Genomic DNA, 12,244 nt, shown 5'->3' on the forward strand with positions numbered 1-12,244 from the left:
GAGGAAACCGGCAACTTAATTACAACCTACAGTTACACCGCTGTTTCTAATGGCTGCATCTCAGAACTAATCCCTAAAACTCCCTCCTGCACTCAGACCTCAACCGGCCTATTTAAAGACGAGGGAACAATAAACACTGATGAGCAAAGAGGGTCGAGGGAAGGAAGAAAACTATTACAAAGCCTGCAAAGCAATGCTTGGAAAATGAGAGTTGAATACAGTTTTTGGGCAAGGCTCGAAGCCCACCAGCCGGGTCCGGCTCTGCTTTGTTCCCCGCCCGGGACCCCCTGCCCGCCCTCACCGCCTCCTCCCGGGCCACCTCACCCCCCGGGGACGGACACTTGGGCTGCACACAGAGCTCCCTCCGCTTCCCCCCGCAGGGCACTCCGACGAGCAAACCCCCTTCTCCTCCCGCACGAACGGGCTCTCCCCACATTGCAACGCGCTGCGCTCCCCGCGCACAGAGGTTACAGCCCCCCCAAGTGCAAGCAGGGCACCCCCGCTGCACACACCGCTCCCCTCGCCCGTCCTCTGGGCAGAACGGCAGCCCCCTCCCCGCCGCCCCGCACCGCTCAGACAGTGCGGCCCCGCTCTCACACCCCGGCCGGCCCGCGGCCGCACAGGCCCCGCAGGACACAGGACCCCCGGTCTCTCCGGGACACCGAGCGAGGCAGAACCGAGGAGCACCCCCCGCGCAGTCCTCTCACCTGCGGGCCGCGGCTGCCCGCCCGGCGCCGGCCGCGGGCCCCGCTCCGGAGCGCTCCCAAAGTCCCGAGCGCGGCCCCGCTCCGCGCGCCCGCCTGCCGCCGCCTGGCCCCGCCTCCGGCACCGCGCGTCACGGCCCGCGCCAACATGGCGGCCGCCGGCCTATGCGCATGCGTCTAGGGGCAGTGGCGGGGAGGGGTAGGCGGGGCTAGAGAGGAGGCGGGAAAGGGGGTGGGGCGACTGGGGAGGGGGGCGGGGTTATAAGAAAGGGGCGTGGCCTCCGTGCCCTCGGAGCCTCTCGAGGGGCAAAGTGGATGGATGGATGGATGGATGGATGGATGGATGGATGGATGGATGGATGGATGGATGGATGGATGGATGGATGGATGGATGGATGGATGGATGGATGGATGGATGGATGGATGGGAGGGAAGGCGGATGGAAGCATGGGTGGATGGCTGGGTGGGTGGGTGGGTGGGTGGATGGATGGATGGATGGGTGGATGAAGAGGTGGGTGGATGGCGGGGGGGAGGGGCGGGCAGGGTGCACAAGGGCAGGAGCTCTGCCAGCAGGGCTGTGTGCAGGAGCACGATGTGTCAGGAGAGCTGCTGGAAGAGCAGGGAGGACACAGCAAGAGATAGCAACGGTCCTTCGTGACTTAGCCAATGCAAGTCATAGATGTACAAAAACACGTCCTAGTGTTCTCCAGGGGATTAATTTGGGACCAGCAATGTTAGCAAGTGAAAGCCAGCCCCAGGTTGATCTCCTGACCACAGCGTTTACTGCTGGAAAGCTCAGAATTGCTTCCCCCACTGCTGTAACACTGCAGGACAGTAACCCTGAAGTTTCTTCACAGTCCTCTTCTCTCTTTCATGTGGCTGCAACTCTGATTTGGGAAGTGTTGTTCTTCTGCCATTCTGCCTGTATTGTTTCCTGTAAACATAGCTTTAATTACTGAACTCCCAACAATCAGCAAATTTTTGACTGTAGGTAATCTTCAGGTAAATAACACCTTAGTTAAACCCAGTCAGCTCTAATGAAGTTATAGGAATTTCAGCAATGCAATTCAGGGCAGAACTCGATGCAAAACTAATTATGAAACCATAGGTAGCCTTCCAGCCAAGACTGCAACCATGTCCTCACAGCAGCTCTGTTATTTCAGCTTGATAAATGCCCTTGGCTCTAAAGATGCCAGCCTTAACCCTAAAGGAAAGGTTAAAGAACCTTTGAAACCATACCACACCATTTTAGAGCTGCATATCTCCAACATTGCTTGCTTTTAAAGCTGTCTTTAATCTAGAAATTTTTAAAATTGTCTTATCAAAGCCTGTGCATCATGTGTCTCGGAGCCAAAGAGATTCTGGTTAAGTAACTCTAACAGATTTTGCTATGGGCAGTTTCAGGTTCACTTCTGTTCTCTTCACATCATTGACAGCAACTGAAGCAAATTCAGGCACAGAGAACTAACTCATCACTACACTCAAGCTGACAAGAAATCCCATATCTCATTTGCAGAAGAAAGCATTTCTGTGTATATTTTTCCTACTTCTGTCCTTAAAAATGACCTCTTGCATAAGCCAGTGCCGATCTTGACCTATCTTTATGAAACTTTGGGAGGACCACATCTCCACTGAGAAGAGATACGGACATAGCAACACGCCTGATATTTCACAAATGTTCCCAAACAGAACAACTTGAGTCTTGGAATGTGCTCACTCACAATGCTTTACAAAAAGCAGGTTGTAAAAGTGAGGTCTTTACTTTTTTACTTGTTTATTTCCATTAGAAAGGAAGTGAAATTTGCCATTTAGACTGAAACTATAAAACAAATAACCCTCTAGATACAATGCTCTTGCAGCCCTTTTAACTCCTAAGGCAAGGTAGTGTCTTGAATGTACATTTAACATGGGATCTTTTTCCAAGTTTCAAACGGATGCCCCACTTCTAACCACACAGGAACTTTCTGACTCTCTTTGCTTACTTACATAGTAGAAGGTATTTTTCTTACAACCCAGTTCCACCTCATTTCACAGTTGAATATACCCACTTTTTTTGCTAAGGACTTGGCAGGTAAATCAGGTGCTAACAGTGCTTCAGTGTTCTAATGATTCCACCTTTAAAAACAGACAGGTTTTCCCAAGTTTTACCTGGAGGTTCTCAGCACCAAAACCCATAGATGAGCCTCTGGGAGCCCCAGGAGATGACAGCCCAGCAGGGCTGGGGAAAGCTGGAAAGCTCTGTTCAGCCAACCTAGACTTTGCCACGAAGGATTTCTTATTGAAAATACATGTATTAGGCTACTCAAATATTATTTTATTATTAATAAGACTGTTCTAAGCATACTGTTCTACACAGCTTTGATATTTGTTACGTTCTCTGCAATAAATTCGCCTTAAATTTGCTGTAGACTCTCTGAGAGGCATCTCACAGTATAATCATGGCATGAGACAAATATACAAAATTACCAATATAAAGCAATTTACAAGGCAAGTTCTTTATACATAAATTTACCACAAGACTATAATCACAAACATTTCCTATTAAAGTCTACTTATAGCATAGTTCTTTCAAAACATCATTCTAAGTATTTATGTCCACAAAACTGACATTTGATATCTATATTGAACACAGTTTTCTGTGGCAATGTATGTTCTCAGCATCTAATAGCAACATAAAGAATGAAAAAAATTACCAGTTCAGACAGAGCATGTTTATATTCACCTCACAATCATTTTCCATGGATATTACAGATTATATAGAGAGAACAACATCCATTAAGCAACTGTATTTCCTGTTCAGAAATTTTACAACTTGATTTTATCTAGTAATAAAAAGAAAAAATAACACACACCCACCGTCACCTGAGCTAAAAACATTTCACTCAACATTTGTCACAGATTACAACAGAATCTATTATGAAGCCAAACACAGAACTTGGGTAGAAGAGGAACCAGGGTCTATTAAGCTTCAATTGCTTGTGACGAGGTAGATTCACTATTTGCAGTTTTGCTGTCACTGCTGACTTAATTTGAGCATGCGAGGAGTTGCAGTGGGAGTGCCCATAAATGTGTATTTACAGCAGCATTTCTGCAGCTGTTTCAACTTGCATCGTCTGCCAAAGTGAACTGTACCATCCATGATCCCTTCTCCAAGTGCGGTGCTGCAGATGCATTTATCTGCTTCCAACTCTTGAAGCATCCTCTTGTGCTGCACGAGCAGCTTTTATTTCCTCTTACCTTTTGCATGCTGCAGTTGAGAAAACAGTTACTTTCAGGATTTATACTTTCTCTATACTGAAAATGTTCTGTGTCAGATAGATCTGCATATTCATGCCACAATAACAGCCTCACAGAAGTCAAATCATTCTAAAACGAGAGGTAAGCTGCATAGTTGTCAAGCAGTAAACGCTGACAATATTTTGTGATAAAAAATCATCCATTTTAAGTATTTTTAAAGCCCTCAACTTGCCCCCTCACCCACATCTATAGACAACTTGATTTCAGCCATACACAGTGCATTTTAAAGTTCGCTGATGACTCTGGTTCCGGCTAATGCACAACAAATCCTATGGAGATAATTTTTCCAAGTCATTTTATTAAGCTGGATTAAAAACTAACATCTGCTGCGTGCAGGCAGCCAGTTCGCAACTGTTCCCGCAGGCTGGCATCCCATCCTGAAGACCAGGATGCACGGACAGAAGCTGCTCGGCAGCCAACCATCTGGAGCGGCTCCATCACTATTATTCCAGCCTCCAAGAGGGAGAAAGGAATTTGAGCAGCAATAAATTGTGTTTGCTGAGGCTAGTGGAGCCTCATTTAAAAAATCTTTTTAGAGTGATGCATACCTATGTCCTTTTCTTGCTTTTTTCCCACAGTGTGAATTGGAAATTTCCCCAAGGAGGTTACAGAAATAAAAATCCCTAGAGAGAGGTTCACTATCCCAGCCGAGCTCTACTGTTCTACCACACTGTCCTGTTCCATCTCTTTTTCCAGAAGCACCATCTCCCTGCCCAGAGCTGCAAGCACTGGACACCTTTGTTGCTCACAGTGGAAAATGGAAACGTCAACTCCCAGCCTCCTGCTTTAGGGCAGAGAAATAGGTATTATCTTCCATATCACCCTAGTGCTGGTAGGGTCAGAGCCAGCTGAAGCTCACAGAGCCACGGCCATGCCTGCCTAGACAGCTGAAGGCAGCCCTCAAAAGAAAATGACACTAAAATGTTTATTAAAGCTTCATAAAAAAAGATATTTGAAATGTCTCTCCTTGCAGAATCAGTGCCTTCACATTATAAAACAACCAGATACCAGAGTTTTTCCCTATGCTTGGAAGAGGAAATAACTGCCTAGTATGTGTTGGCACACATTATCATTTTAAATTATAATTATAATACAGATAGACCCTACATGTACAAGCCTTGATTTTCAACCTTTTTTCAGCACCCAGTCAAATGTAAAAATGAGGGTAAAACACCAACATAATTATTAAATTGATGCTACTTTTAGTATCTTATCTCACTTTGCCCTCCATGTAACCACCCCCCATGCAAATCACAATTATTGGGGTTGCAGAGAATCTCAGGCTGTTTTGACAACCTGCCCTTCTCTTCCAGGCAAAAACAGAGCAGAAAACGGAAGAAATCAGAGTAAACATCACTGCTATTCTCAGAGAAACATTTCCAATGTAAATGGAGCATCTCACCAGAGAGGCACAGTTGAAATATTAAAATATGTAGGAAGATGGAATTATTTTGGCCACTGAGCATTAAAATTCATAATATGTGGGAAATAAAAGCAAAAAACATTCAGTGTATAATTGATCCAAACCTTAGGAGTTTGCAAAGACAAATGACATGTGAAAGGGGTGGAAGGAAAGATGGGGAAATCAGATAAGACAACTGCAGGGAGTACAGTCTGTAACTAACATTCAGACAGAGGGGAGGCCATCCAGTGCAAAAGAGGTTTAAGTGCCTCAGGAATTTGGAGTGGTTGCAAAATTTAACATAGCAACTACAAAGACAGTATCTGACCTAACTAGGCCACTTACAACCTTACATTGGCCAGTGCTACAATAATCTTTCCAGTTTGATAACATGAGGGACTAAGATAAAAGTAACGCTGACATTTTAATCCTATTTTTTAAACTCATACATTGTAAGATCGCCTTTTAAGAAATACCAGTAGATCTTATCTGCTGTATCATGTCAGTTTTTAATAAATGAGTGAATGCATCCCTCCCTTCCATCGCCAGAGGTCCATGGACCAGAGTACAAGTCACTGTGGAGGACACACCAAATGTTTTGCCCATTTTGTCTTGCAAATTCTTGTATGATTGCAACATTTACATTTGTAACAAGGACTTCCTCATCTTCAGTTGACTAAATTGTTTTGGAAGCCTTCCATGGGCACAGAAGCACTGAAAAATAACCACCTTAATCAACTACAGTCTGCCAGTCCCAGCGCCAAGCCTGCCCTTACCTGGGAGGATTTCACACAGAGACAACAAATAGCAGTGGAACTTGTCATTTTCTCCAGACTCGTTTTGGAGTTCATAATGGTTTTTTTTTTTTCCGACTAATCTCAATGAAGCCGAACTTCAGATTTGGAAGAATAGCTATTTTTAAAATAGATTATTTTCAATGCTATTTCTCTATATTGCTCTTTTTAAAAATTTCTTACACACCTTTTGAGACAGTGAGGAGAGAGGTTTGAGTCACAGATTTTCAGAAAGTCCAAAGTACCAGTTACCTATTTGTTTTGGTATTGGTTTTGTGTGGATTGGGGTTTTTTGGTTGGTTGGTTGGTTGGTTTTGGTTTTTCTTTTAAAGCCAACTTTGTATCTTCATCGTCTCTTTTTAAAAGTTGGAGTTTTTTTCTGGCTTTTACTCTCTTGGAAAACATAGCCAAATGTAATTACTTTCCACTGTGAGGCAATAAGTGAAGTAGCATAAGTAAGGAAATGCTTCCAACAAACGTCAGAGGAAAAATGCAACACTTAGCTTCAACTCCGTACATTTCCAAAATGCACTACAAAGGGCATTTTAGTATCATTCCCCCCAATCTTTCTTTTTTTTTTTTTTTTTTTTTTAATGTCTGTACAGCAGAATGTACCAACGTTGAGCTTTGATGTGCTAGCATGGGGATGCTTTATGATTCATGAAATAATTACATTCTCATTTACCATATACAAGTTCCAACAACCAGCAGAAATGTTGGATTAATCAATGTGTTCTGCAAGTCCTCACTGTTCTCCAACTTCGGGCAATAACTGCAACAATACTTTTTGCACAGAATTACTGGTCACTGAAGATAACTACTTCTACCACTGTAGACTGTTTGTTCTCCAGGCTAAACAATTTATCATTGTATGTGTATATGTTTTTGTTCCCCAGTGGCACATGGTACTAATTCCTCTCATATGACTGCAGATCAGATTTAAGAATGTGATAGGAATTAAAAAAATAATAATAATAATAAAAACACCAAAAAACCCACTACTATTTTTTCTCTCAAACTTCAGTAAAATCACCTTGCTTTTGACTACTAAACTAGTGGTACAGGTCTTCCTTATCACAAACAGGAAATGGGGAGCTGAACCCTCCTTATCTTGCCAGGAATGCAGCAGGATAAAGAAGATTCCTTTCATCTTCCTGCTGGTTCCCACAGGTGGGGAAGGACAAGGGACAAGTGCCAGCAGAGGAAACTGCTCCAGCCAACACAGTTTAACCAGGATGCAGAAAACGTTGTCTGTGCCAGATGGAGAGTTAATGTATATAATTCCCCATGGAGCAATAGGGAGAGCAGCAGCTTTTGATGAGACAATAAAGCAGTGCATACAGCACTGCACAGTTCTTTTGCTCAGGGCATATGGCATAATCCATATTTGCACCTGGGAATTTCTTTCATATAGAAGAAAGCAATGCACCTTAGTTTCCTGATAATTAGCACTAAGGATAGATAATTCAGAACTCTAACAACCCCTGTATGTCTTAATAAATTATCATTTATCACTACGGTTTCAAAACAAGATACAAACTTCTGTCAGATATTATTTTTACTATCATGAGGAAAGTATTCAAAGCCAGATCTTGCTTGGCTTTTGCAAATGCTCATGCTGATCTCTGGAGCACTGCTCATGTGAAAGTCTTAAGATCTGACTGAAGTTGGTTATGACACAACCTGGCTGTGTCCTGGCAGAAGAGTTACCTCTTACCTCCCCTAATACCACAAAAGCGGTGCAAGCAGCTGTATATTCTTGTTCTCCAAAATGTAGCCTGCTAAGTGGCCTTTCTGCATCAATCAATAGTTCTTCTATCCAAGCAATTTGTCTTTAGGTTCCTTCCCTGTTAGAGATCACAATGAGTATAGAAGAAATTATTGATTGCTGTCAGGAAATACATTTACAAATCTGTCTCCAAGCAAGAATAGCTGAATGGTTCCAAGGGGAGGAAATCTAGTAACTGTCAGTGATGTGGAAGTGCTCCATCCATCAGCTGAGCTCACCCAGTAGTAAAGAAGCTTAGCATCCTCTGAGCTGCTCCTAAACCTGGTCAGGGGAGCAACCTGGGACCATCCAGTGGACATTTCCAGAAACAATGCTTCAAAAAGAAGTTTCAAGTTGCCATGGTAGAAAATTGTATAAATGGTATTAAACATGGTGTCTCATCACGATATTCCTGAACTTCTCTGCAGCATCCAGTCCTCTCTTCAATGAGTCAAAATGAATTAGCATAAAGTGGGGGTTTGTTGAGGTTTAACCCAGCAGGCAGCAAGATGCCACAGAGTCATTTGCTCACCACTCCCCCACTGGGAGGGAGGAGAGAATCGGAAAAGATACACACACAAAAAAAGCTGAAACTCATGGGTTAAGATGAAGACAGTTTAATGAAGCAGAAATGGAACACGATAATAATAATAACAAACAAATAATAATAACAAAACAAGTGATGCATAATGCAACTGCTCACCACCTGCTGACCAGTGCCCAGCCTGTCCCTGAGCAGCAATCGCTGCCCCCAGCCAACTCCCTAAGCTTATATACTGAGCGTGATGCCATATAGTATAGAATATCCTAGTTTGGGTCAGCTCTCCTCGCTGTGTCCCCTTCCACCTTCTCGTGCATCTCCCCACTGGTAGAACATGGGAAGCTGAAAAGTCCTTGACTTAGTATAAGTACTACCTAACAAAAACTAAAACATTGATGTATTATCAACATATCATACTAAATCCAAAACACAGCACTACACCAGCTACTAGGAAGAAAATTAACTCTAACCCAGCCAAAACCAAGACAGGGTTTAAATTGCAAGTCATCAGTATTGGCAGAGAAATTATAGGTGCTCAGCACCACAATAAATACTGGAGCTGAACCCAGCCAATTGCTTTCGAAACTCCTTATTTACTGCTGGCCACAGCTGCAGGGTTGTGATGTCTGTAAACATCACTCTTGGATAATGGAACGTGGATCACACTGAAAGTCTGTCCATAGGTTACAGAGGCAAACCCACACACAAAATAGTGAAATGCAGCATCAAGAGTAAAATAGGTGTATAGTATAACTGGGTCAGTGAAGCTGCACTTCATTTGGTTCAACACGTCATTCAAAATAACTTCCATTAAACTATAGAGCAAGCATTTTAAAAATATCCTTGAAAAGCTCCTGGAGGTAGTTGCGAGTGCCTGATGAGCAAGCACGACGAGTGCTCCTGTTTGTGCCATTAAAACCAGAGGCACAGAAGCAAGCCCTGATTGTCTTTTCTCCAGTATTTTGTTGTTTGGGCTCTGTGAATACTGCAGGCTTTACAAGGCAGATACTCCATTTTCTTTCAGATGCTCTGGATGTCTGCTGTCTAGCAATCCCTGCAGCGCCAGGGAAGGATCCTTAGGGAAGCTCTAATCCAGGTGGCCGAGCAGAGAGGGGAAAAGAAAATTTGTTCTACATTTCCCTTCAAGAGCAGAGGTTGTAACATTCTCAGTCCACAGGCTGTGCTGTGTTGGCAGTCCTGCCTAGTCCATGCTTAAGGATGCGGCTACTGGTTCTTTGCCATTTCATATCCAAGCAGGATTCCTTGATGTCACCAGAGCCTTCCTGAGGATGCCATCCAGCCTGTCATGTCTGAGTGTATTGTATGACATCCATTTAATCCCAGACCTCTGCCCCCCATCCCGCCTTGGCACACTTGCTTTTATCCAGATGAGGGGCTCTTGCTGTTCCTTACCACCCGCACGCCCTGGGCTCACCAGCAGCAATCCGTTTTCCTTGCACGGGCAGATGTGCACCCAGGGGGGCATCAGCTGCCACTGTGTGCAGTTTCCAGCCTGCTGGGATGCTCAGAGTCACACTGGGTCATGTAGGGCTGCCTGAAAATGTTTGTTTGTTTGTTTGTTTATTTATATTCATGGAGGAATTTAGAGCATCTTTTAAAAATATTTTTAATATACATGTTATCTTTTTTTACATCAAACTCTATTTCCTGGACAGCCCGTGTGTCCCGGTGGGGTAACATGGCTTCTCTGTGACTTCTTCTTGCAGAGATTCAGTTTACTCAAAAATGAAATGAAGATTCTCATTGGACGAGAAAAATGTGTCTGTTCTCAAGAGCTGTTGTGTCTCAAGGCATCATTGCTGAGCTGCTTAACCCACTTTTCAGTCTCCTTTCACAAACCATTTGTACATGGTGCCTCAGAGGCAGTTCCCAAAGGCCCTGAGCTTTTCAGGAGAAAAAAAAAAACATTAAGGTACTTCCAGTGTTTTTGGTTGCTTTTTTTTTTTTGTCTATGGACTTCATGTTAAAAACACACATTTCTGGCAGCAGAAACTTTCACTGATCCTGCCATATTATTGTCAAGGAAGCCTAAATAAAAGAAATTACTGCTCCTGCCTCACTGCATCCCTCCTGTTTGTCTGTGGTGCTGCTTATGCTCAGAAATGCAGGCAGGTGTCCTGGGTGCTGCCTTGCTTATTGCTATGCAGCTCCTGAGGGGCACTGAGGAATCACATTTTAATACAACACATGTGAATTTTTCTTGAATTGTAGCCTGCAGCTAAGTGGAAAGACATCAATATCAAACTTCAGTGTTTCACTGTATAGTTGATGTTCCACTGTACCTCTGAAATAATTGATCGTACATATATGTGTATATATTGTCTCCTTCTTCACCCATGGCTCTGCAAGCCCCTGCCAGCCACCTGGTACAACTTCCCAGGCAGGTCAGAGGCATGGACTGTGTCCCAGTGACACTCACTCAAATGACTCCCTGATGCTGGCAGTGCTGGACCGCATGTATTTTCTATGTAAACTATATTTTAATGACGACTGCTGTAAGGACAAGGTTTTACAGATACACCCTGAGTATAAAGAGGGATTGTGACAACGTAACCTGAATTTCAATGGAAGACACCTCTCTCAGGATGTTGTCTAAATGAGCAGCAACCTCTAGATGCATGGGATTAGGCACTTCAGCTCACTGCTTTTGCTTCAGAAGAGAAAGACTGAAAACATGCTGCTTTTTTTTTTAGCTAAAGAAATCTAAGAAATCATTTCTCCCCCATCTCTTCCAAAGCTAAAAGCCTCCACCAGTGTAGAGTCCCTGCTTGGCCAAAGCAGAACAGAATTCACCATTGCTCTAGGGGTAGGGGCCTGGCCAGCCAGAGGGGGTGTGTGTCATCAATCCACAGTATCACAGTATGTTTGGGATTGGAAGGGACCTCAAAAGATCATCTAGTCCAATCCCCTTGCTGGAGCAGGAACGCCTAGGTGAGGTCGCACAGGAACATGTCCAGGCGGGTTTTGAATGTCTCCAGAGAAGGAGACTCCACAACCCCCCTGGGCAGCCTGTTCCAGTGTCTGTCACCCTCACTGAGAAGAAGTTTCTTCTCAAATTTAAGTGGAACCTCTTGTGTTCCAGTTTGAACCCATTACCCCTTGTCCTATCATTGTTTGCCACCGAGAAGAGCCTGGCTCCATCCTCATGACGCTCATCCTTTATATATTTATAAACAATAAGGTCCCCCCTCAGTCTCCTCTTCTCCAAACTAAAGAACCCCAGCTCCCTCAGCCTTTCTTCATAAGGGAGATGCTCCACTCCCTTAATCATCTTTGTTGCCCTACGCTGGACCCTCTCCAGCAGTTTCCTGTCCTTCTTGAACTGAGGGGCCCAGAAGTGGACACAATATTCTAGATGGGGTCTCACCAGGGCGGAGTAGAGGGGAAGGAGGACCTCTCTCGATCTACTAACCAACCTCCTTGTAATACACCCCAGGATGCCATTGGCCTTCCTGGCCACAAGGGCACAGTGCTAGCTCATGGTCATCCTGTTGTCCACCAGGACCTCCAGGTCCCTTTCCCCTACACTGCAAAGTGTCAGCAGTAAAGCTTTTTCCAGGAGCCACAGCCCTCCATTCCCTTCTCAGTGCTGCAGATGGGAGGCAGCCTCTGGGCTGGCACGTCCGAGGTAGCCGGCAAGCACAGACCACAGACAGACGCTTATATGCGCTGTGGTTGCAGAAAGCTCCTGCAGAAACCAAGCTAAAAAATAAATAT

General features: G+C 44.4%; 1 protein-coding gene across 3 annotated transcripts in view; it reads right to left on the reverse strand.

The window, feature by feature from the left end:
• The window catches only part of KLHL13 (kelch like family member 13), an 81,080-nt gene extending 80,246 nt beyond the window's left edge, over positions 1–834 (reverse strand). For 2 of the 3 annotated variants that reach the window (XM_082062003.1, XM_082062002.1), the window contains exon 1: positions 708–834. The gene's annotated coding sequence lies outside the window, so the exon portion shown is untranslated. The remainder of the gene's footprint in view (positions 1–707) is intronic. The other variant, XM_082062004.1, reaches the window with a different exon arrangement.
• Between the last annotated feature and the right edge of the window lie 11,410 nt (positions 835–12,244).

The sequence above is a fragment of the Streptopelia decaocto genome, assembly GCF_964273445.1.
Source record: "Streptopelia decaocto genome assembly, chromosome: 10".
Classification (NCBI taxonomy): Eukaryota; Metazoa; Chordata; class Aves; order Columbiformes; family Columbidae; genus Streptopelia; species Streptopelia decaocto.